Below are 25,874 nucleotides of genomic sequence, written 5' to 3' on the forward strand. Positions count from 1 at the left end.
AGGACTGAGACTTGTTTACAGCCCAAGGCAGATAGGATCTTTCTGCCCTGGCACCCCAAAGAACTCATGCTGCCAAGACAAACAAGGAGCTGAGATTTGGCACAGGGCAGGGGCAGGGCCATTCCGTGGTCTTCCCCAAGCCCACTTTAGAAGCACCGACCCTAGGCGGAGCGGGCAGCTGCACAGAGCAGCGAAGCGACCAGCGCTGGGAGAGGGCGGGTGGCAACCCCCCTTCCTGGCAGGAATGCAGTACTTGACCACGGTGCTGGGATGGGGCGCGATCCACCCACCTGCCTCGCCCAGAGCGCAGCATCTGACTGCAGCATCGGGGGTGGGGGGGAGTGACCCATCCCCCCACCGGATGAGAGCTCAGCACCTGACCCAGTGTTGGGAGGGGGCACAATCTGCTAGCCAACAGCCACTGGGAGCAGCACAGACAAGGGCGCCAACAGAGGGCCTCTGGAAACAGCAAGCTGAGTTCCCGAAACAGGGTGAAGACAAAAAGACCTCTCAATAAAATCATTAAGAGCACACCGTCTCCAGGAGAACTAGGTAACTGATACTCCTTAAGCCACAGTGCCAGAGAGATACGAGCAATATGAAAAAGCAGAGGAACCACTCCCAATTAAAAGATCAAGAGAAATCCCCTGAAAGAACGATCAATGAAATAGATATTGATGGCCTACTAGATCAAGATTTCAAAAAAGGAGCGATCAAAGTACTGAAGGAACTAAAGGAAATAGTGTTTAGAGATATACAATATGTCAAAAATGAAATAGAAACTATAAAGAAGAACCAAGTAGAATTAGTCAACTCATTTGCTGAGATGAGAGCTGACCTAAAGGCTGTACAAAGCAGGGTAGCTAATGCAGAGGAACGAATAAGTGACCTAGAAGACAGGACAACAGAAAGCACCCAGTCAGAATCAGCTGAGAGAAAAACAAATAGAAAACAATATAAGGGACCTATGGGATAATATAAAGTGTGCCAATCTACGCATAGCAGGGGTTCCACAAGGGGAAGAAAGAACAAAGAGAATTGAAAACGTATTTGAAGAAATCATGACTGAAAACTTCCCAAACCTAAAGGAATCAGATATCCAAGTACAGGAAGCTCAGAGGGTCCCAAACAGGAAGAACCCAAACAGACTCACACCAAGACATGTTATAAGCAAGACGGCCAGAGTCAAGGATAAAGAAATGATCCTAAAGGCAGCAAGAGAAAAATAAAGAGTGAGTTACAAGGGAACCCACATAAGGCTCTCAGATGATTTCTCTGAATAAACACTATAGGCCAGAAGGGAGTGGCAAGATATATTCAAAGTCCTGGATGAAAAAAAGATGCAGCCTAGGATACTCTATCCAGCAAGGCTATCCTTTAGAATAGAGGGAGAGATAAAGAACTTCACAGACAAGCAAAAACTCAAAGAGTTTAGCAACACTAAACCCATGCTACAAGAAATATTGACAGGTCTACTCTAAATAGAAAATAAGAAAATTGCTACAAAAATGAGAAACTCATAACTGGAAAGGAGATAACTGCCATGAATTACAAAAAGAATAAACACAAAATTGTAAAAGAAGACATCTAAATCATTAAGAGTGGGAGAGGGGAAGCAAGGAAAGCCACTGTGGAAAACAGTATGGAGATTCCTCAAAAGACTAGGAATAGGCTTAACATATGACCCAGGAATCCCGCTCCTGGGCATATGTCCAGAAGGAACCCTACTTCAAAATGACACCTGCACCCCAATGTTCATAGCAGCACTATTTACAATAGCCAAGACATGGAAACAGCCTAAATGTCCATCAACAGATGACTGAATAAAGAAGATGTGGCATACTTATACGATGGAATACTATTCAGCTACAAAAACCAAAAACATAACACCATTTGCAGCAACATGGATGCTCCTGGAGAATGTCATCCTAAGTGAAGTAAGCCAGAAAGAGAAAAAAAATACCATATGAGATCGCTCATCTGAGGAATCTAAAACAACCAAACAAACAAACAAAACATAAATACAAAACAAAAACAGACTCATAGACATAGAATACAAACTTGTTGTTGCCAAGGGAGCGGGGGGTGGGAAGGGACAGACTGGGATTTTAAAATGCAGAATAGATAAACAAGATTATACTGTATAGCACAGGGAAATATATACAAGATCTTGTGGTAACTCATAGCGAAAAAAACAATGTGACAATGAATATATATATGTTCATGTATAACTGAAAAATTGTGCTCTACACTAGAATTTGACACTACATTGTAAAATGACTATTACTCAATAAAAATATGTTAAAAAATATTATGTGGTATGCAAACCAATGGATTTGGTGGACCATATATAGTTACAGGTGCTCCACGAGTAGTTAACAAATATAAACTGTCCCCACATTGTAAGTGTACATTTTCTCTGTGTGTTCTAATAGATTTTAGAATAAAGACAGAAAAATAATTTTATTTTTAGTTTATATCAATTTGTGTCTATAATGGACCCTGACATGTACTGCCAATATTTCCCCTTCAGCATCAAGATCCTTTTGGGAGTGTTTAGCAATTAACAGCTCTCACTTGAATCTGTCTCTGGAAATTGTTCTAAGCAAAAGATAGCTAATTTGTCAAGATCCTGTCCATTTCCTGGGAACAGCCTATGTCTAATACCCATGTTTTGTGGGAAGATAAAGCCCTGTTCCTCTTGTTTTAAGATCAGACACTTTGGAAGGGCCGTTTAACTCCAGAACTTCCAGTACATTTTGTTGGGTGCTCTCCTGTAATTGTATCACTCTCAACTCTTCCCTGGGCCAGTCCTTTCCTCAAACTTTGCAGGCATTTTTTTTTTCAAAGTGCATTACAAAATAAACTTTATGCACATAAAACTTAGAGTAATGAAGTCAGTAGAGCCTATGGAAGTCTACCTACAGATTTCTGAAGACTCCTTCCTACAACACATTAAAACTTGGTTTTACCCTACTCAGACATTACTTATATAATTTTTAAAGTCATTCTAAAACCTCAAAATATTTTAAATAAATACATAATTGTATTTTTCTTAGCAGAATCAATAATAACTGGGTTAAGAAATTATGTCTTAGCCCTTCTCATCCCTGGACATTACTAGATATAATTTCTTTTTGTCAGTGGCATTGCTTTGCAAGAATTTGTAAAAGTGGACAAGTAAAACAACTCTTTTAAAAGCAAAACTTTTTAAATCGCTCTGTACATTGATAGTTGATAGGAACTGCTGAAATAGTCAAGAATGCAATAATTGAAGGTGAATAATAGGTGAGATTTATGTTAAAATTCAAGGCTTCTGTGTGGTAGTGAGAGATCTGTGCTGTATATTCCTGTGTTAGATTTTAACGTATCTGTCCATCCAGTATGTATTGTTGTTTTTGTTAGAAAACATTTTATACATTATTTTTACTCCTCAACATCTACCAACATTATTTACAAAAATATCTGGCTCTTTTGTTAGTAGTTTAATTAATTATGAATTTTGCCTACTGAGTAATGGCTATATTGCAAGGGAAATAAAAAACACTGAATGTTCCTTATTGTGGTTTCCTCTACTGTATCTAAACAAACATCTTTAAGGTACCTCTATGATTAAACTGCTCTAAAACTTTAAATTTCTAGTTGTAGATTCTATTTTTGATTTCTATTTCTAGTTCCTTAGGGCTTTTATTTAATCTTTTTCCAGTCTGCTTCTTCCAGGAGTAAACTAATGGGTAAACTTAATGTGCTTTACTACATATGTCTAGTCTGTCTTAAGCTGTCCTCCTGCTGGAAGCATATAAACTACTTTTATTCTTGAGGGAAATACAAATAAGACAGAAAAAAAAGAATTCTGATGTAATGGGTAGAGAAAGCAAAATGAGTAACGAACAAGGTATTTTCAGAGAAAGTATACTTATATCAGAGAAGAAAGAGTGACGCAAACTCCTAGTAATCCATACATTCCCAGAAACTCATATTTCCACAAAAATGGAAATAATACATTTTTATACTTATATACTTTAGTGTATTTTTTAAATAACTGCACCAGATTTTTCTGAGAAATGACTACTAGTTGTTTGTTTAAATTTTTTAAAAATAGCTTAACTTACACACTTGAATTTTACCTTCAGACAAAATAAAATTTCCCTTCTAATTTTTTTCATTGCTGAATTTGTTCAAAGGTGTTTATACTGTTATTTCTCTTTGTATATTTACCTAATGGTTTATATCAACTTTTGGTGAAGTAATAGCCAAGACTGTACAAAGTAAAGGGGTGAAGGAAGTACAACTGCATTTTATATAAGTTGGATCTGATGTAAATAGTTAAATACTGAGATGACTTAATTCATTCGGAGTATCATCTCTGTTTAGTTTGTGCCATACTGAGAAATAAAATGACAAGGGAAGTTATGTTCTGCACAATATATGCTCATGCATGCGAATGTGTGTGTGCATGCTCCTCTATGATTTATTTCTTGGATACATGTAATATATAAAGGTGGTATGTGACCATATTTCACATATATATGAACATATATGCTTATAGTTCACAATACTTATTTCTAGCCCTAACCTTAACCCTAACCTAATCCAAAACCTACATACTTGTTTATATACATTTAAACAAATGCATGCATATGTGTCTCATATACGTATACATATATGAATATTTCACATATACATACACATATATGTATATGCTTAGACACGTATATTATAGGAAAAATAGAAGAAAGCTTAAAACAAAAACAAGAAAGAAATTATTTTAGGCTTACTAGTCAAACTTGAAAAGACTTTAAAAATAATAAAAGACTCTAAAGTCTTTTTTAAAATGATTCTCTTTAGCTTTATTCTATGAAAGCAAAAATTTAGGGTAAAAAGTTTATTGATAGGATTACTATAGACTGTATCATTTTAATAGTTAATATTTATAAATAGTTTAATTGTGTAAGCTATGAATTCCAGGTGCCAATTTATTTCAGAATACTTATTATAAACAGAGATATATATTTTAAGTTATATTCTGATATGCACAAGAAATACTAGCAGAAATGTTACTTCTATATGTTGTACATCAGTTGAACATACATAAACAACTAAGACTCTTATTCTGAACAGACTTTATTTTTCCTAAGTTGTTTTAGGTTTAGCCCTAAATTGACCTTAAGGTACAGAGGTTCCCATACATCTCCCACCTCAACACATGTATAGCCTTCCTCATTATCAGCATCTCTAACCAGAATGGTATATTGGATACCATTGATGAACCAGTGTTGCCACGTCATTATCAATAAGAGTGCATAGGTTATGTTAGGGCTCACTCTTAGTGTTGTGCATTCTATGAGTTTGGACAAATGTGTAGAAACATGTACCCACCATTATAGTTCCACGCTACCCTAAAAATCCTCTGTTGTCTACCTATTTATCTCTCCCACTGCTAGCAACCACTAATCTTTTTACTGTCTCTATAATTTTATCTTTTTCCAGATTGTCATAAAGTTGAAACCACACAGGATGTAGTCTTTTCAGATTGGCTTCTTTCACTTAGACATATGTATTAACTGTTCCCCATGTCTTTTCATGACTTGATAGCTCTTTTCTTTTTAGTCCTGAGAAATATTCTATTCTCTTGATGTATCACAGTTTACTTATCTATTCACCTGAAGGACATCTTGAGCACATCCAAATTTTGGAAATTATAAGTAAAGTTGACATAAACATCCAAGTGCAGGTTTTCCTGTGGACATAAGTTTTTAATTCCTTCAGGTAAACACCAAGGAGCACAATTGGATCATATGGTTAGAGTGTGTTTACTTTTGTAAGAAACTGCCAAACTGTCTTCCATGGTGGTTGTACCGTTCTGCTTTCCCACCAGCAATGAATGAGAGCTCCTGTTGCTCTACATCCTCATCAGCATTTAATGTTGTGAGTATCCTAGATTTTAGCTATTCTAATAGATTGTTGTGGTATCTCATTTTTTTAATTTGCACTTCCTTGATACCATATGATGTAAAACATCATTTCATGTGTTTTTTGCTATCTGTATACCTTCTTTGGTGAGGTGTCTGTTAAGGTCTTTGGTCCATTTTGTTGAGTAGGTTTTCTATTTTCTTATTGTTGAGTTTTGAGTTCTTTGTATGTTTTGGATGCCATTTAAAAATGTGTCTTTCATAAATATTTTCTCTCAGTCTGTGATGTCTTTGTTATTTTCTTAATAGTGTGTTTCTCAGAGGAGAAAAATTTAATTTTAATGAAGTTCAGCTCATCCATTCTTTCTTCCATGGGTCATGCCTTTGGTGTTATATCTAAAAAGGCATCTCCATGCACAATGTCATTTAGAGTTCTCCTATGTTATCTTCTAGGAGTTTCATAGTTTTGCATTTTACAGGTAGCTCTGTAATCTATTTTGAATTAATTTTTATAGAGTGAAAGGTCTCTGTTTAGATGCATTATTTTTTCACATGTGGACATCCAGTGTTTCAACACCTTTCTTGGAAAAAACTATTTTTTCTCCATTTTATTGCCTTGGCTCTTTTGTCAAATGTCAGTTGACTGTATGTACGTGGGTCTATTTCTGGGCTCCCTATTCTAGGATTATTTTTCTTTTGGTTTAATAATGCAATGAATTAGTGTTGAATTTATATCTGTTTCTGCTTATTGCTTGCTGAGGAGTTTCTGGGTTGTACATAGCTAGCAAAATATTTAATCTAATTTGAGAACTATTTATATAGTGAAAAATCACCAAGTGAGAAGTGGCATGTAGTTTTCATTGACAAAAGACAAACATGAATGTATAAACGATGTAAGAATCATAATTTTGCAGTAATTTGTTCATAGTCCTTAATTGGTTTTCTGAAAAAATTAAAATACAATGTAATATTTCAGTATTACTGTCTATGAGCAAAAAGATTATAAGGGCACTTTTATCAGTCTTCAAAGATGAAGACTTGTGTTTCAAAAGTAAAGCATAAGATGTCTAAAAATTTCTGATTTTTTTGTCAGTATTTACTGAAAATTTCAAAGAGCTGTTATATGTTAAAACATTTTACTAAATAAATCTTATTAAACTATTATAACATAGAAGAGACTCTAATAATAGTTTTCAGAGAAAGTAGTTTATTTGCTGGAATCTAAGCAAAAAATAATCAAAATGATGCTTTGAGAATGCAAGTTTTTATTACACAACACCTTTCCTAAGGATTTTTCTATCTTTCCAATCCATCAGAGATATCATTGTTGGTAAACATGAAATGAAGTCAAAATGCAGACAAAAGTCAGAGATGGTTTTTTTTCTGCAATTCCATTTTAAGAACCAGTGTTTCAGGACAGACTTTATTGAAGAGATTCTAAAAATCAAAAAGTAAATGCAAAAGTATTAGGGGAAAAAAAGCAGTATTTTTAACTATGCCTCTGGAAAAAATTTAGAAAATAAATTTGTAAGCAGTGCACCAAGCTTCTTTTTGTAAATCCTCAATCACAAGCACCATTACCAGCAACTATATCTTCAAATTTAAAAAGTAAAGAATAGGTTAGTCATTGCCTTGGTTATTTACAACCTAGAGGGACAAAAAAGGAAAATAGAATGACTTTGTGGTTATATTATTTAACATCATCAATACTAAACTCACATGAAAGTGAATCTCTTTTGAAGTAGACATTGTTAGTATTCACCAATCTATTCATTCTTCAGAGTACACCAAGGAATGCGTTCTCTATTCCTTGAAATTAGATAACACCATTTGTGTAAAATATTAGAGAAGTGATGTGCATCATTACTGGGACAAAGCATTTCATTAATGGTTTGAGACATTCATCCTCTGTTACAGTAAATTCTGGGTGAGATTTTCTTTGATGATGGCCAGTCAACAATTTCTCTCTTCCTTGTAGGCACATAACATTCCTCTCATTCAGAGATAAAGTGTCTGTTTTCCTTTTCCCTTGAATTTAGATGGCCTCGTGCTTACCTTCCTAATATAATATAGTGAAAGTAAACTTGTGATAGTTTCGGGCCTAGTCTGGAAGACTCCTGGGTGTTTACACTATTGCTGTCTTTTAAGCCAGGTGTCATCTAAAGAGATTCAAGCCAGACTATTTGAAGTTGAGAGATTGTAGACAGAGTGAGTTTCATTCCTCCGATCATTCTTGCCAAGGCACTACACATGTAAGTGAGGCTATCCTGGTCCTTCCAACCTAAGCAGCTGCTAACTGAATGCAGCAGCATGAGTGAACCCCAATGCAAGATCAGTGGAAAAGCTGCCTAATCAACTGAAAAGGTCATGAGATAGAGTAAAACATTTTTTTTTTAGCCACTAAGTTTCAGGATGTTTGTTTTGAGATAACCTACAATCAAAATAAACCTTGAAATTGCATGTTGATATCTGGTTATCAGAAAATGGTGGATCTGTTGTCAGCCAAGATCTTGAGAGCAACCTCATGTTGCAAGCTCCATTCTCAGCCTCTCATCCCTTTCAAACTGTTCAATAAATGAACCTTTGCTCTGTTAATCCACTTATGCACTTAAATTTAGGGTGGGTTTTACATCAGAATCACCTGGATCATTTGGCAAAACACAGATTACGGTTCTCCACAACCAGAATTTCTGGTTCGTCAGGTATGAGATGGAGCCTGAGACTTGCATTTCTAACATTTTCCTAGGTCTAATGCCACTGATCTGCCGTTCACCCTTTGAAAACTACTTACCTAACTTATCCTGCCAAAATTAATTACCACAAATGTGCAAAATAGTGATAACAAGATATGCTTGAAAGAACAGTTTAAAGTGTGGAGCATTTTTGCTCCTGAAAGATAACTTTTTTTTTTTTAAATGGTGATAACATTTTAAATAACAAAATTATAACAGTATGTTTTATTAAAATTTTAGATGTAATATGTACTCATATTCCCCAGGAGTATATTTTATGCAATGATATTTGTCTTTGACCAAGTACTGATTTTTAACATGTGGCTTTAATCTCTATCGCTGCATAACACATTCTCCAAAGTTTAATGGTCTGAAATAACACGTATTTATTACTTTACAGTTTCAGTGATTCAGGAATCTTGGTACAACTTAGGTAGGTCCTCTGCTTCACTGTCGATCAAAACTTTGCAATTAAGTTTTCTTTCCAGGTTATGTGATCTCACGTAAAGACTCAACTAAGGAAGAATACACTTTTAATATGTCCTCACATAACACTCAAATGGCCATTGGTAGAATTCACCTTCATGTGGGCTGTCAGCTAAAGGTTTCCGAGTTTCTTGCCAGGTGGAACAGAGAAAGAGCCAAAAAAAGAATCCAAACAAGATGAAAGATACAGACTTTTAATTTTGGAAATGACCCCCCCCCCCCATCACCTTTGCCAAATGTTTTTCATCATAAGCAAGTCATAGGTCCAGCTGTACACTGGGAGGGGATTCACGAGGCCGTAAGTACTAAGAGTTGGGAAAATTGTGAGTCAAATCAGAAACAGACTACCAAAGGGAGGCTGAGAATTTTGCAAAATATATTAAGGTCCACTATAAAAATAATATGAAAGAAATAATGGGAAAATGCTGTGGATTTTGAAAAGGAGCAGTTGTGTTCTTGTACTGACATGAAGTTTTATACCATTAGCAGAAGGAGGACTCATTTTAAAAACTAGGTTTAAGCATTGATAATGAAGAAAGTTCCACTTTTCACAGTGTGACTGTTTTGTTTCTAATATATGCCTGTATGTCTATAAGGATATGCATATGTTTAACACAACTCTTAACCTGTGACTACACACTTTCGTACCTTGCTCTTCTTAATGATTTGAACAGTTTTTCAAAGCATGTTAAGCCTTTGAGTAAATTTGCTTTTAGTACATATACCCATCATTCTTTTAATGTCTGTGCCTCATTGAACTATCTGATAGTGCCATAAATAAAGTCCTTATTGATAGAATCGTTTTCAGTTGTTCCTGATCTATATGGTTTTCTTCAGGTGTATTACTAACATAAATACCTGAAAGTGGAAAAGCTGGGAAAAACATAAAGTTCATTTTTCATTTTGAAAGTTATTGCTGAATGTCCTGCAAGGATGTTTTTACCCAGTTTTCCATATAATCCGATGATGTATAGGAGAGCTGTTTTCTAAACCCTTGTCAGCACTATGAATAGTAGATATTTTGTGCGTCACAAAACTGATTGCCAAGGACTAGCATCCCACTGAAGTTTAATGTGTATTTCTTTTATTATGAGTTTGGTCTTATTCCAACAGGGTTTAAACCTTCATGCATCTTTTTTGCAAACTACTTCCTTTGCTGCTTTTTTCCCCCTGCTGTTGTTGGTCTTTTTCGTTTTGATTTATAGGAGTCTTTTATTACAGTTTATCAAAAATAGATACTGCTCTTTTTCCAGGTTGTATCCTGTTCTATGTCGTATCTGAATTCAGCTTCAAAGCAGGAATCTTTAAATTACAGGCATTTAAATAGTTCAGTATAGCATTGATAACATTGAATACTTGATATCCAAATTGGAACTCTGATAAAGTAGCACAGTAGATAAGGAGATGTGTTTCCCACATCTTCTTTAATGAAGGACTTGGCTGCCCATGTAAATGTGGATGGTGTATGGTCATCAGGCAGCCTCCAGCTGTCTGTCAGCTTACTTAGATTCTGGCTCAGTTTCGAAAAGCCACCTTGTCCGAAGTCATTCTCTTCCCAGAACAGCTCATACCCAGTGCCTGTCCTTTTCTCCGTATACAGCATAAATCTGACAGTCTCAGAGCTACCTGCTGGGTGGACTGAAGATGTGCCAGGCTCACCTTCAATTTGACTTCTTCCTCTGATCGACTCTCCATCTTCTTTCTTGAACAGGCATAAAATTTGCACTACAAACTTTGTCTCAATGACTGCTTCCCAAGAATTCAACTTGTAATAGTCAGTCCTTAACCACAACAGCTGAGGATGTAAACCCTGGCAGTGATTTAATAAGCAGCCTACTTCTTTCGTTTAAGCTACCTAGTTTGTGATACTTTATTAAGGCAGCCCTAGCAAACTAATATGACTACCAATTATCTTGATGCTGATTTATCTACTCTCTTTGCCTTTTTTCTGCCTGCCTGCCTGCCTGCCTGCCTGCCTTCCTTCCATCTATCACTTGTTTGGAACTTAGTATACTTACTTTGTTAAAAAATGCTTCCATTAATTAATTCTGGACAAAGTTCAATAATTATATTGTTAAGCTTTTTTATCGTTGTTTCCTATATTACCTTATTCTTGAACTCCAGTTATAAAAATTGATTCTACTTCTCCCTGTAGCCTCCATTTCTTAACTTCCTTTTCATATTTTCTAGCTGTTAATCCTCCATGTGCTGCATTTATGTAATGTCTTTAGATCTGTTTTTCAGTTTTTTAAGTTTGCTCTTCCTTGCCTAACTTATATATATATTTTATTTTAGAGTACCAATTTTCTCTTTTTATATCTGTCTAGTTATTTTAGTTTCTTTTGGGTTTTTTTTTCTTTGCATGTTGAATTCTCCTGTTTATATCTTTAAACATCATTAAACTGTACAGACTCTTCTCTGTTTATCTGATGTTTCCTGTGCACTTCTGCAAGCACAGCAAATCTATGACAATTTGATATCTCTGTCTCTTTAATATGTATGGTCTTCTCTATAAACATTGTAACATTTTTCTCTTTTCTACTTGCTTTGTGAAAAGCAAGGTAAAAAGAAAATGTCAGAATGAAAATGTGAGATGGGTGAAGGTACTGAGAAGGCAGATTTTAGGAAGGAAGAGGCCATATTTAGAACAATTCTTGAAATTAAGAAAAAAGCAAATTTTACCACTGGGATACGGAAAAGCTATATTGACTTCTCCGTACCCTATAAACGTTAGGAAAATTAATGTAAAGTAGTAAATGAGTGAAAAAATGAAATTGCAGTTGTTACATGCAAAGAGGACATGGAGCACATTTATGTCCTCAAAATGTGTATTGAGGACATAGCTCTCAATACACATTTTGAGAAAACAAATGAAAACTATAACCTATTATCTTAAAATGAACTAAACAGAAGAAGACTTAATATTGATATGATGAGGGAAGATATATATGGTGTTTTCTTGCCACTACCCCCACCTAAAAAGAGAAATGCAACCTGAATTTGTTCAAAAGTTTTAATATGACTTTTAATTTACAACTACAGCTACACCAAGAGGATTCACCCAACAAAATTGGAAATTTGAGGATATCTGGGTTTCTCCAGCAAAATATATACAAGGAGGTTGAAAGAGAGAGAAACAGAAAGAAACAAAAAGAGGAATGTACAGACTAAAAGCAATTCAGACACCTATCAACCAATAAAAATAAAAGTTATATTTGGGTATTGATTCAGATACTTTGATATTTATGTGATACAATTGGAAATTAGCATCCTTACTGAATGTTTGATAATATTAAAGAATTATTTAAACTGTGATAAAAATAGCCCTTATCTTTTTTTTATGGTTTATGCTAAAATTATATCTAGCTAACTCTTTTATAATGTTAGGGGGGGTAGATGGAAGAGGATATTGAAATTAACTTTTTCCACGAGCTGACAATCGTTGAAACTGTCCCCTGTATGATATGTTAGAAATACTTTTAAAAAGAGAGGGAATTATGAAAGTAAATAACAAAAATAAAGTGAAAGGGAACAGCAATCTATTTATTTTGAATGCATGTAGTACTGAGTGTCTTCTCATATATTTAATGATTTCTGAAGGATGAGACTCTGGCATTTAAATGTACATTATTTCAAGCCGATTTTTGTCTTTCCTCCCCCAACCTTTCCTCCTGTTTTATGATTTTTTGGTTTGTTTGTTATTTGTTTTGTTTTGTTTTACTGGTACTTTATTTTATTTTTTATAATATATTTTTATTGAAATATAGTCAGTTTACAACATTGTGTCAATTTCTGGTGTACAGCAAAATACTTCACTCATATAGGGACATACATATATTCATTTTCATATTGTTTTTAACCATAAGTTACTACAAGATATTGAATATAGTTCTCTTTGCTATACAATATAAACTTGTTGTTTATTTTTTATATAGTAGTTAGTATCTGCAAATCTCAAACTCCTGATTTATTCCTTCCCACCCTCTTCATCCCCTGGTAACCACAAGTTTGTTTTCTATGTCTGTGAGTCTGTTTCTGTTTTGTAAATAAATTTGTTTATTTTTTGTAGATTCCACTTATAAGTGATAACATGGTATTTTTCTTTCTCTTTCTGGCTTAAGCCATTTTATGTTTAATGATGTGAAGTCATGACCTTCTATTGGGAAACTTATGTGACATAAAAATTACCAGTTATAAAAATAGATTATTAAATAGAAACTCTTTGAGTCTTTTCTGTTTTACTAGGTTTTCTCCACTTGAGAAAAAGAGTCTTGGGGATTTACCACCACTTTTCTCAGCACATGAATAATTTAAATCATTTAACATCTCTGAAGTTATTTCCTTGCCTTTAGAGTAGAGGTAACAATACTAGCTGTCTTCATCTCACAAGCTTGCTTTAAGATATAAATAAGAGCATTTATAACATATGTTTTATAGTTTGCAGGGGATAAAATGTTATCAAGTTACATTTAATTCTAGCATAGCAAAAATATTGATTTAGTACAAACAGCACAATTTCTTGGAAATAACTGAATCAGTTAAAATCCATAAGTATCTAAATTAGACCAAATTATTGACTGGAAAAATAGACATATGGTAAGCAGGGTCTAACAGAAATATAATGCCTTTTTTTACCTGAAGTTTTATTTTTGCTTTGTTAAATAAAACTGATACTGACTCACCTGAAATTTATTTATAGAATTAGAAAAATTGTAAATAATTTATAAATAATGTAAATTTTATAATACATAATAGTAAAACTAAATTTAAATGAATATTTTTTAAATTTATTTAGTATTTATTTATATTATATTGATACATAGTTTGGGTTAAAATAAGTTTTTAATTATCACTAAAACATAATAAGTATAGTAACTGTGAACAAAGTTTTCCTTCTTAATTTACAGATAGTCTCTCATAGTGTTTCTCACAATATCCAACGACAATTGGGTAAATAAAATACCAACCCACATTTCAACCAGAATGCAGCGTATATAGCCAAGTCATCAATAAAACAGATTATTCAATAAAGCGAACATAATATGAAAAATATAATCTTTTTGGAATTGTTGTGGAGCATGGTTTCCTCCTTTGTTTAGCCTACATATATTTGCTACAGAGTTTCTATATTTGGGATGAAAAGATGATCTATAAGTTAATAATATCTAATTTAGATATTTTAAAAAATCATTTGAAATTAAAAAGTATGTGCTATCATTATAATATTTTTCTGAAATAATCAGATTTTTGAAATATTAATTTGGCAAATCTGAATGTACAGAAGTTTCATAAAGGAAGCCTTTAAAAATAAATAACAGATAAAATTAGCATAGAAGACTATAAAATTGTCACGATATATAAGATTTTAAGCCTTAGTAGAAGGGTAATATTGTCATTTATTTTCATAAATATTAGTTTAGAACTTCCCATTCATATATAGATAATTTAAATGTTTTGTAACTTAGATGAACATGGGTAAAATTGCAAAGTATTAAATATTCATTAAAAATTTCCCAACTAAAGTATGTGGTTATTTTTATCATTCATATACTCAGAATTTGGCAGTCTTCACCTACCATTATGATTCATCAATATGGTAATTTCATACTATTTCTTATCCATAGATAATTATTAAACAGGGGAACTTTTCTTGTTGAGAAGCTGCCAATATTTTAAGAAACCTTATTTTGTTTTGACTTCTTTTCCTACCAATTATGAAGTAAAAGCAAAAAGGCAGATTACAAATATATATTTTTTTGTATCCTCTCTTTCCCAGAAGTTCTCCAGTTTGTCATTTAAGAAGAAAAGAGGCAGGGGAGTTTGATTTAAGCTTGAGACAGATAATGTACCCTTCATGGATTTTCACCACTGAGAGGTTTAAGCAATTGTGAAACATGCATTCTTTGGAAAGCTAAAAAGCAGTTTTGTCTGAATAAAACATCAGTGAGTATCTTGTGCTGCCCATGCTTAGGAAAATCTTCTTTTCTTTGATTCTGTTCCCATAACCTGCAATTCTAACAGAATATCTCCATTCTCTATTTCTTCTGACAGCTATTAGCTTTGTTAAGCACATTTGCCCTAGTGTGCTCCAGCCTACCATTAAGAAACTGAATAGAAGACTATGTCAGAGGGAAAAATCACACCCAAAACTCTACTTCTACCAGATAATTAGGGCAAAACATGACTAGATCCAAGGTTTCTCGACATCCTATAGTGAATTAGAATGCTTTTAAATGTCAGAGGTTCGCTCTAATGTTTTCCCAATTACACTATTTTTCAATACACCTTCACTAATATTCCTTAATGAGATCTGAAGAATTTTTTGAGGATCGGTACTAATGCACTAAAATTAAAGGAAGAAAAAAAAATTGAAGCTTTGCATATACCTTTTATCTTCTTTACTGTCTGTCATTGCTTTTGGGGGAGCAGCCCTATCATTATTAGGTCTGTGCTTCTGAGAAATTATTTCTGTTCATTACCAAGATGTGGTCCTTCAATGAGTACTTAATAATCTATCTTGGAACAAATAGAAAATCCCGAAGATATTAGCTTATTGACATTTGAAATCAGTAATAGCAATACTAATAGCAAAGTAATGATATTGTTTAGTATATTAAACAAAAATATCAACAAATATTAGTTCATCAAAGTAATTTTAATTTAAGACAAAGAAGACTTTTTATTTTTGTGTGTATTGAGCAACTTCAGGCTGTGTAACTTTTACATATAAATCAATTGCTTGCAATGATTTGAATATATTAAGTTTCAAATCAACCGGGACAATTAAATGATTAAATGTATAATACATAACTACATATGGGAACTTGTGTTTGAAACCATTTTGTAGGTTTTTGTTTTATCATAAGTAGGTAACAGAGAATTAATCTGTTTTTTTACAGAAATTGTGCAGAGAACAAACATGCATCCAAATTCCTTATAGCAGACTAAGCTTGCAGCATCCTTTTGCAAGCACATAAAATTGTATTGGTTTATAATTGTATCATGCTATCATGAAAATACAGCTTTATTCTGTCCAAGTCTTCAGAATAGTGTCAAAAAACTTAAAATATGTTTTAAAATTATTCTTTAAAATTTAAGTAAAATAAGCATAGAAAGAGAAATGAAATTTCTCAAATTTTTATCAAAATTTCATTACAGTAATGCACACATTTGAAGGAAAATGGGTAGTGATTAAAAATACGATTGTAAACATCAGATAAAAGATATGATGACACAAAAGAAAACATTTCTGAAAGCAAGGAAGCTTAAGTCAGTGATAAAATGTAAATTATAAGTTCTTGTAGATACTGGTTGCAGAATAAAATATATTAATGATTAATATATTTTATTCCACTCGATTAAAAAATGACTATTCAAAAATTTAGTAATTAGAGAAAGATGAAAGACAAAATGAATAATACATGAAAATATAATTCCACCTGAAACATATTAAATGATAAATATTTAATACACGTATTCCAAATAAGCAAGGAGTTTCTAGCCTGCTTATATTTTGAAGAGGAAGCCAACAGTATAATGAGGATGGATGACAGAATTTCCAAATATAATCATATTTACCCACGTTTACATAGGTTTCTATAATTTTGCGTAAAAGTGTATATTACTGCTTCAAAGTTTAATAAAGTTTGTCAGACCAAACATAGCAAATTCTATAACAAATGTATTGATAACAACCTTAAAAATCTGTCAATTACTATGTGATAAAAGCTAAACATACAACTCTTCAAATCTAGAAAGCATTCATTAATAATTATTAAAAGAATAAAATACAAATACATATACCATCTACTTTACATAAATGAGATTTTTGCCTATGATAACATGTATAAATATATATTGTTTGTTCATATAAATGGTTGTATTCTCTTTATAAATGTTACCTGTATTTATATGATACTTGTGATAATATTCATTGTTTAATTTTTATAAGGCACTTTACTAAATATGTACAAAATCTAATTGAATGTTCATAGTAAAGCCTGTTCTCATTTCATACACACAAAAATAAAATATGTCAGTTCCCCAAGTTCACATCAGTAATAACTGTCAGTGAGAGGATTTTATCTAAGGCCCTCTTTATCTCTTTACTGTAACATAAAGTCCTATGCCTCACACACTATTGGTATTGATTTTATTTGCTGATTCTCATTGGCAATAAAATGGTTATTAAAAAATGTGAGAGTATAACTACGAAATAGAGTTTCAATTGTGTTATTCTGTTTATTTCCAAGCTGGAAGTTTTATTCAAATTGTTCATAAAATTTACACTTGCACACACACAAAGCAATCTATGAGTTCAAGAAGCTGTTAATTTGTGTGTACTGTTTAACCAGACCACCAAAAATGTATAAGAAAGATTAAATAACTACAATGAATGGTTATTAAATAAGCAGCTGGTAAGAATAAAACATTTATTTAATGACTGAGAAGCAAATGCAGTAACATTTTAAAAATTTATTTGTTGTAGCCCATTTTGCTGTTAATGTCCAGTTATTTGACAACATTCAGCATTGCCAATAACAATGATTTCTTTATTTAGTGATTAATAAACTTCAACAAAATTGTGCTTTATTAATACTATTATAACCAACATTAGTGAATAAAAGATTAAATTTTAATAAATAAAATGACAATAAAATGGATCATATGTAGTTCTATTTTCAATTTCTTGAAGAACCTCCATACTTTTTCCTGTATTGGCTATACCAATTTGCGTTCTCACCGACAGTACACAAAGAACCCTTTTTCCACATCCCCACCAATATCTAAAAATACAATGTTCAATACCCCCAAAAAATAATTTGTACAATACTTTGCCTGGCAAAGTATTTAGAGTTAAAATTTTAAGGGGACAATAAAGAAATAGATAGGTAGATTGGCAGATACTTAGATGACTGATTGATAGACAGATAATTGATAGGTATCTAGAGATATATAAAAATATAAATAACTAGATGATAGATACAGATAGACACACACATCTACATATACTCATTCTTAGATCCTATGAATCTCCATTTTTTAAAACAATTTTATTGGTACATAATTCACTTACCATACAATTCACACAAGGGCAAAGGAACTTAATAAATACTCCACAGAAGACATACACATGGCCAACAGGTACATAAAGAATATGCTCAACATCACAATTTATCAAGAAAATGTAAATCACCTCCACAGTGAGATATTAGCTCACACCTGTTAACATAACTGTCATAAAAAACAAGAGATAATGTTCAGAAAGATAAGTAGAAAAGGGAAATCTTGTTTCCTTTTTTTTTTTGTTTCAACTATAAATTGGTGAAGCCACTATGGAAAACAGTATGGGGGAATTCTCAAAATCATTGCCATACCCAAAATCATCTAAGTTTACTCCTGTGTTGTCTTCAAAGATGTTTATAGTTTTACAATTAGGTCTATGATTCATTTTGAGTTAATTTTTGTAACAGGTATAAGATATACATCTAGCTACATGTTTTTGGAATGTGGATGTCCACTTGCTGCAGCACCATTTGTTGAAAATACTTTTTTCTCTTTTATATTGCCTTTGCTCCTTTGTCAAAAATCAGGTGGTATATTTATGTGTCTATTTCTGGACTCTATTCTGTTCCACTGATTTGTTTATCTAGTCTTTTCCAATACCACTGTGTCTTTTATTTGCACTTATTTTATTGAAGTATAGTTGACGTACAATAGTGTGTAAGTTACAGGTCTACAATATAGTGATTCACAATTTTAAAGGTTATACTCCATTTATAGTTACTATAAAATGTTGGCTGTATTCCTCATGTTTTACAATATACCCTTGTAGCTTTTTTTACATATAATAGTTTGTATCTCTTAATCTTCTACCCTTATGTTGTCCCTCCCCCATCCCTCTTCACATTGATAACCAGTAGTTTGTTCTCTATATCTGTGAGTCTGCTTCTTTTCTGTTATATTCTGTTTCTTTTATACATGTTTGTGTGTTTGTGTGTGTGTGTTTAGGTTCCTCAAATAAGTGACACAAACAGTATTTATCTTTCTCTGTCTGACTTATTTCACTTAGCATAATACCCTCCAAGTCCATCCATGTTGCTGCAAATGGCAAAATTTCATTCTTTTTTACTACTGAGTAGTATTCCATTGTATGTACACCACATCTTCTTTATCCATCCATCTACTGATGGACACTTATGTTGCTTTCATATCTTGGCAGTTGTAAATAGTGCTGCTACTGGGTTTTGATTACTATAGCTTTATAGTTAAGTTTAGAAGCTGAATAGTGTCAGGCCTCCAACCTTGTTCTTCTCCTTGAATATTATTGTTGGCTACTTTGGGTTTTTGCCTCTCCATATAAACTTTAGAATCAGTTTGTCAATATACACAAAATATCTAGGGATTTTTGCTGAGATTGCTAAGTCTACAGAACAACTTGGAAAGAAGTGACATCCTGAGTATGTTGAAGTCTTCCTATCCATGAACGTGGAATATCTTTCCACTTACATACTTTTTTGACTAATAAACAATTCTGGCATCTTTGTAGGATACAAGGTTATTATACAAAATGTGACTAATACCTCCTATATATCAGCATGAATAAGTGAAATTTCAAATTAAAAACACAATATCATTTACGTTAGCACCCCCAGAATGAAAATCTAAAAAAAAAAAAAAAGTAAAAGTCTTTGTAAAGAAAACTGCAAAATTCTGGTGAGTTAAATCAAGTAAGTAAATAAATGGAGAGATATTCCATGTTGGAGATATTCCAGAGTAGGAGCATGGACAACCAACAGTAAAATGTGTGCATAGAGGAAAAAATCTGTACCACAGAGAAACCTGAAATTATGAATCATGGAGCTTCTCACACTAGCTATCAGAAAAGAAGTAGAGTGACTTTTACAACTCTTTGGTGGGAGTATTCAGCTCTAGGAGAGAAAAGTAAACATTGAAAGAAAACATGGTTCTGGCTCTGTTATCATTAGTATGTGATCAAATGGTTCTGGGGAAATATACAATCTCTAATTTTGAAGGATTGTTTGCCATTCAAAATTTTTCAATCCAGGTTACCCAGTTTCTTTTCTCAGAAAGCCCTGACCATACAGAAATGTGAAAAAATCATGTAGCTTGGTTTCTTAATAGGCTACATGAAATGTCATATATTTTATTTGAAATATCAAATATTTTAATAAACTGTGAAATATATATGTATTTACACATTTAACCTGTAAATTATCACATGCAGTAAAACACATAATGTATTCATGTACCATTAAATGTAATTATTTATTTAAATATCTTTTTGTTTTCCTGGATAATTCTGAATCATCAAAACTTTCCTCATTTTTAGGTAAGGTTTAATGAGAGATGAGATAAGCCAATGAAATGAATGCTGAAAATTAGTATTTTGTGCAATATTTAAGAAGAATTTTGTCAAAGTAATTTTCAAATTAGAAAAATACTTATTAATTCTATTTTGTTATTTATGAATTTAGTAGTTATATGTGTCTAATAAAAGTAGATATGATTTTTATGACAAACTATCTTACTCTGTATGTTTTAGAAAGACCTTGAAAACTTTAATCAAAGAAAAAAATGCAAAATAAAACTTTTTTCCAAAATTTTTTTATTCACTGTTTTGAAAGGGGAAGAATTTAAAGATTTTAGGGGCATGTGGGGATTTGCTTCTGCATTAAATTTTATTATATGAAATTTAGCCTATATTATTTCATAACCCCTCTGAGTATTTAATTGAGATAAATATTCCATTTTTGAAAAATTTAAAAAATAATAAGCCAATTCATGCCAATTTACCTTTATGCAACAAGTTCTCTGTATTTTAACAATAAGACATCCCATGGCTTCATACTGAACATTCAGAAAGCAATTTTTATGAGACTAAGCTAAAAGGCTATATACAAAGATGGCAGCTATTGAGTTGATATATTTCTAAAGATTAAAGAAACACTTAGTAAACCCAGGCATGGTTTTCTTTTACATAAAATGTTATTTGTAACATAGTATCATGAATTATTTACAAGCAATAGAGTCACCTGCAACAGTAGTAAACAATTGATGATGACTACCTTCAGTTGACTGTACTGCGGAGAAAGCAATTCACTCTTTAGTTTTACACTGGAGAACAAAAGAAGCCTTTGCTTCATGAAAGAGTCACTGCTTGCTTCCTCAATCCCTGTATTTCACCATAGAGTTGAAAATACAAGTGTATTATATTTAGCTTGCTTATAGATATAAAGAAAAAAAAATTGCAAATGAGTCTAAACTGAGCTTTCTGTTAAATAGGTCTGACAATGGTCTCTGTTAGTACTTCACTTAGAAAGATCCATGGGCTCTTTGTAAAGTAAATGTCAGATAATACACACATGATATTTGTTGAATTGAGTTAAATTGATTTTGTGGCTTGTAAATATAATTTTCACACAAAAAAATATGACTATTTTTATGGTAAACATTGAATGTCTACCTCAAAAATGATGATTTGATAAGATTGTGGGAAAAAAAGAAGAGACAGAAAATAAGAAAAGTAAGAATAGCGTTAGATCTAAAGGAGTAAAGGACAGTTAGAAGAGGCTTAAAACAGGATTTTAAGCTTACCTTCTTCTCCTACTGATTGATTATTGTAACCAAATACTTTACTGAGTTTGTCTGGGTGGCTTTTCTATGTGAGATAATCATCAGATTAAGGTCAAGGAGAAGGACTTTTGGCATCATTGACTTAAGAGAGAATTTCCCAAATATCATCTAAAAATATTATCTAATAATCAACTCATGGGAGTGTTACTTCTAGAAAAACTTTGTTCGTTTCAAACAGCAGGTTTAAAGGACCAAAAAAAGTAAACTTTACTATCAAGACCGTCATTTGAGGATGGTTCATGCTATGTAATACTCAAACCGCTAATGAATCAGAACTCAGCTTTAAAAAGCAAGATGAGTCTGTTTATAGGGGATGTCCTTTCAAATACAGAGGAAGGACTTGTCTTCTAAAACTCACTGTTTTCATCTTATTTACTTTAGATATAGTGTTTTTGCATGTTTCTATGCTTCTGAGTTTTTTAGTAGTACTTATGCGTGTGTGTAAATAACAGTGTAAAAAATTAATAAGCAGAAACCTCAACTAAATAAACTCAGAAGACCAAAAGAAAAGCTGTCATTCCCTGTGAGGATACCAGAGCCCAACAGCAAGGCTCTTCTTTCCTGGTAAAGATTTATCCAAAGAAAAGTAATTTGTTTACTATAGCCCTCTTAACTTCCTTTTCCTCTCTATAAATATCTTCTTTTTCCTTTGCCCTGCATGAACTTGCAGAGGGCTCGCCATGGTTGCAGACCCCGAATTGCAATTCTCTGCTGATCCTGAATAAACCCATATTTGATAGATAAATATCTGGCAATCTGTTTGAGGTCAACAATAGAAATATTCCATAGTTTTTGTATTGAATGAAGGAAAGTTATGAATTTTACTATGTAATTTTAATATCCACAAGGATCTAAAATTGGGTATCCTTCTTTATTGGAAAGTAATAACTTAATTTACCTTGAAATTAAAATAGTAAATAGACATTTATTTTCAATAACATATATTCAAAAAGGCATGTAAATAAAAATCAACCCTGCACTTTTAACTGACTATAGAAAAAAATCAAATACCATACATTACAGTGATGTGAGTTATAAATTCATATTCTAGTAATTATATCTTTATTCAACACATTCTTAAAATATACATTTTCTATTTCTCTTATTGTATGTACTCCAGCTGCTAAATTTAAAATTATTTCTCAGTAAAATAATATGACCAATATATAGTATATTTCTAGTCATATATTTCTATTTCATGTTATTCTTCCTGGGAGAATATCTCAAATACTAGAAGAGGAAATAAGTATTTTCAAATGGAAAGGATAAACAAAAATGCATACCATAAAACTTTACTAAGTAAAATTTGTCAATTGAATTTTTTCTCAGCTCCTCATGGCAAGAATTTCTGTTTGTGTTTACCCACATATTGTGAAAGACATGAATTTTTTGTTAACTGTTCCTGTTTACAGTGACATTAATAAATCTTCCTGTTTCTCATGATCGAACAAAAATATCAGCCCCAGTTTAGTTATAGTTTAATAAATTTTAATTTTTAATAATTATCTCAAGAGTGTTGAGTTTTTTCTTTGCTTATTCTTTTTCTTATCGCAAATCACAAATGATCTTAAACCAAAATTGTTGTCAGTCTTAAAGTGATAAAGAAAGTAAGCAAACAAAAATTTCCATCCTAATGGAGGTTACTGACCTTGGGAGAGATTTGTGTTTGAGTGGAAAGTAGTAGCTTTGAATAAAAATAGGATTTTTTTTTTGTTCAATATGGTTTGAACTTTCTAATCATTAATAACGTAAAATCACTATCTTATTAGCTGGTAGAGATAAGAAAAGCTATAGATCACTGCCCAAGTTATCTTCCAGAAGTAGGAAAAATAAACCTATTTAATAATTGTCTCCTTCTGACTTTCTCCTGTTTAATAAGCCAGTGACACTTTTTTTCTAGTTAACAAAAGCAATTTCACCTTCATAAATAGTGTGTGCCGTAAAGCAGACTTAATAAATTTTGCATTTTCTCAAAAATGTGTTCTTATCATGACAGATACTGAGTTTTCTTCGCATTTTTTACTCACATCATGACTTTAAGTAAATGTTGATCAAATTGAATTGAATACGTATAATTTCATCAAAGAAAAGCAAATCACATGTGTTCTCCTCTTTGAAATTAATTAGACAAGGTATTTATGTTTATGGTCAACTTCAGTTTTAAAATTTGGATTTTTTTGTTGTTTTACTTTTTGACTTAGTCAATTTTTTTAGGGATAAAAATTATTTCTAAATAACAAATTGTATCTGAGAGTGTTTTTCTAAACACTAAAGCTATAACTTTCTTTTTTCTATATACTACAAAAAAAATTTTGAAAGGTAAAATGTCTCAACTGTGCTTTTCCTTCACTCCATGAAAGGTACCACAGTATATTTGCACTTGACATTTCAAATTCATATTAATTAATTTCAAGATACTAAAACTAAGGACAGTTCTAAGTATTCAGGTTTTTTATTTCATTTTATAGAGTCAAAAATGTGTAGTGCTTTAATATTAACAACAAGTTATATCTAAATCGCAATATAAAATGAGATATGGTCAGGAAAAATTTCCATAAAGAACTCATTTCATGAGATAGCTACCATGTCAGTTATTTGCCTTCTTGAATTTATTCTAATTTCTTACTAAACAAATATTTATGAGACTTATTATGTGTCGATCCCTGTCTTAGTCACTTGGGATTTATTTTAGGTTAAAATATGGCTTCTGTTTTCAAAACAACACTTTTTTATAGAACCATAACTTTCTTGAAACTAACTATAATGTACTGCACACTTTGTGGTTTATTAACGTTCATTGTATCCATTTAAATGAGATTAGTTTGGAGACTGATTGAATCTAGACAAAAACTTATTGGTCTTTTTTTTCCCCTTCAATTATTTTGTATCAAAAGGGAATAAGTACCACTGAAGTATTAAACTGGTGTTGCAAAGCTAAACATTTATGTGATAGCTTGAAAAGTTTTCTGAACTCTCTGTATAATTTTTGGCAATGTTTAGTGTTATTTTATTCGTATGTACTTTTGATGATATATTAATTTAATATCTCATTGAAGTATTGGTTGACTTTTCTGCCTTTTTTATAAGACTTCTGTGAGTTTCACAGTTAAATCAATTTAAATGTATCTCTTCATTGTGTCAAATAATCAAAATCATTCGTAATTAATTTTCCATACGCTTATATCTAATAAGGTATGACAAAATTTTTGAATTATTTTATATTTGTGTATGTTAAGTGAGGAACTTACTCTTTATTTAATTCAGGGAAATGGAATAAGAGCTAAATAGTGTATGTATATAATAAATTTTTCTGGGTTTCCTCTTATACCCCTGAGCTAATGACACTGTTTCCATGTTAGATTCTGATTAATAACTATAACTGTATCATAACCTTAAGGCAATAGTGAGTACTCTCTATTGAAAATAATAAAAATACCAAGAAATAAAGGCATGAATATAAAATGTGTACTAGTAAATATTCAACTCTCAGAAAAGGGAACCTGCCCTAAATTATAAACCATTACATGTAAAAGTTATTTCAAAGTTTATCCTATCAGAAACAGGATAATCAAACAAAAAGCAAGTGTGCATCACACTCAGACACAAAACACTTATATCAGAATGACATAATACACATCTGTTCTGCTATTTATATATCTCCACAAGGACATTTTATGTCAGGAACTGGCAATCTCTATGTTCTTCAAAGAATCTCAGATTGGGGCTGATTTTATTTGACTAGAATGAATGTTTTAAGAAAAGGATCTGTGTCATTTTATGAGTTACATGGTAACAAATTTAATATGTTTAACTGAGAAAACATGTATCCCATTTTTAAAAAGTATGAAATACTTTCAGGAGAATGACAAATAAAGTAGCTAACAGCATGTCTTTTACATTAAGTAAACTTAGTTTTCAGATACATCAAAGCTGAATAATATTGGTTATTCTGTTAAGTAGATTTAACTTTTCAGAAACATATTTAATAGGTTTCAGGTACATAAAGTATAAAAAGAAATGATAATAATAACATAGACTTATTTGAGGGTGAAATGACACCCCATACTCAAAATACATAGCACAGTTA

Source organism: Camelus dromedarius, chromosome 3, assembly GCF_036321535.1.
Source record: "Camelus dromedarius isolate mCamDro1 chromosome 3, mCamDro1.pat, whole genome shotgun sequence".
NCBI classification, from domain to species: domain Eukaryota; kingdom Metazoa; phylum Chordata; class Mammalia; order Artiodactyla; family Camelidae; genus Camelus; species Camelus dromedarius.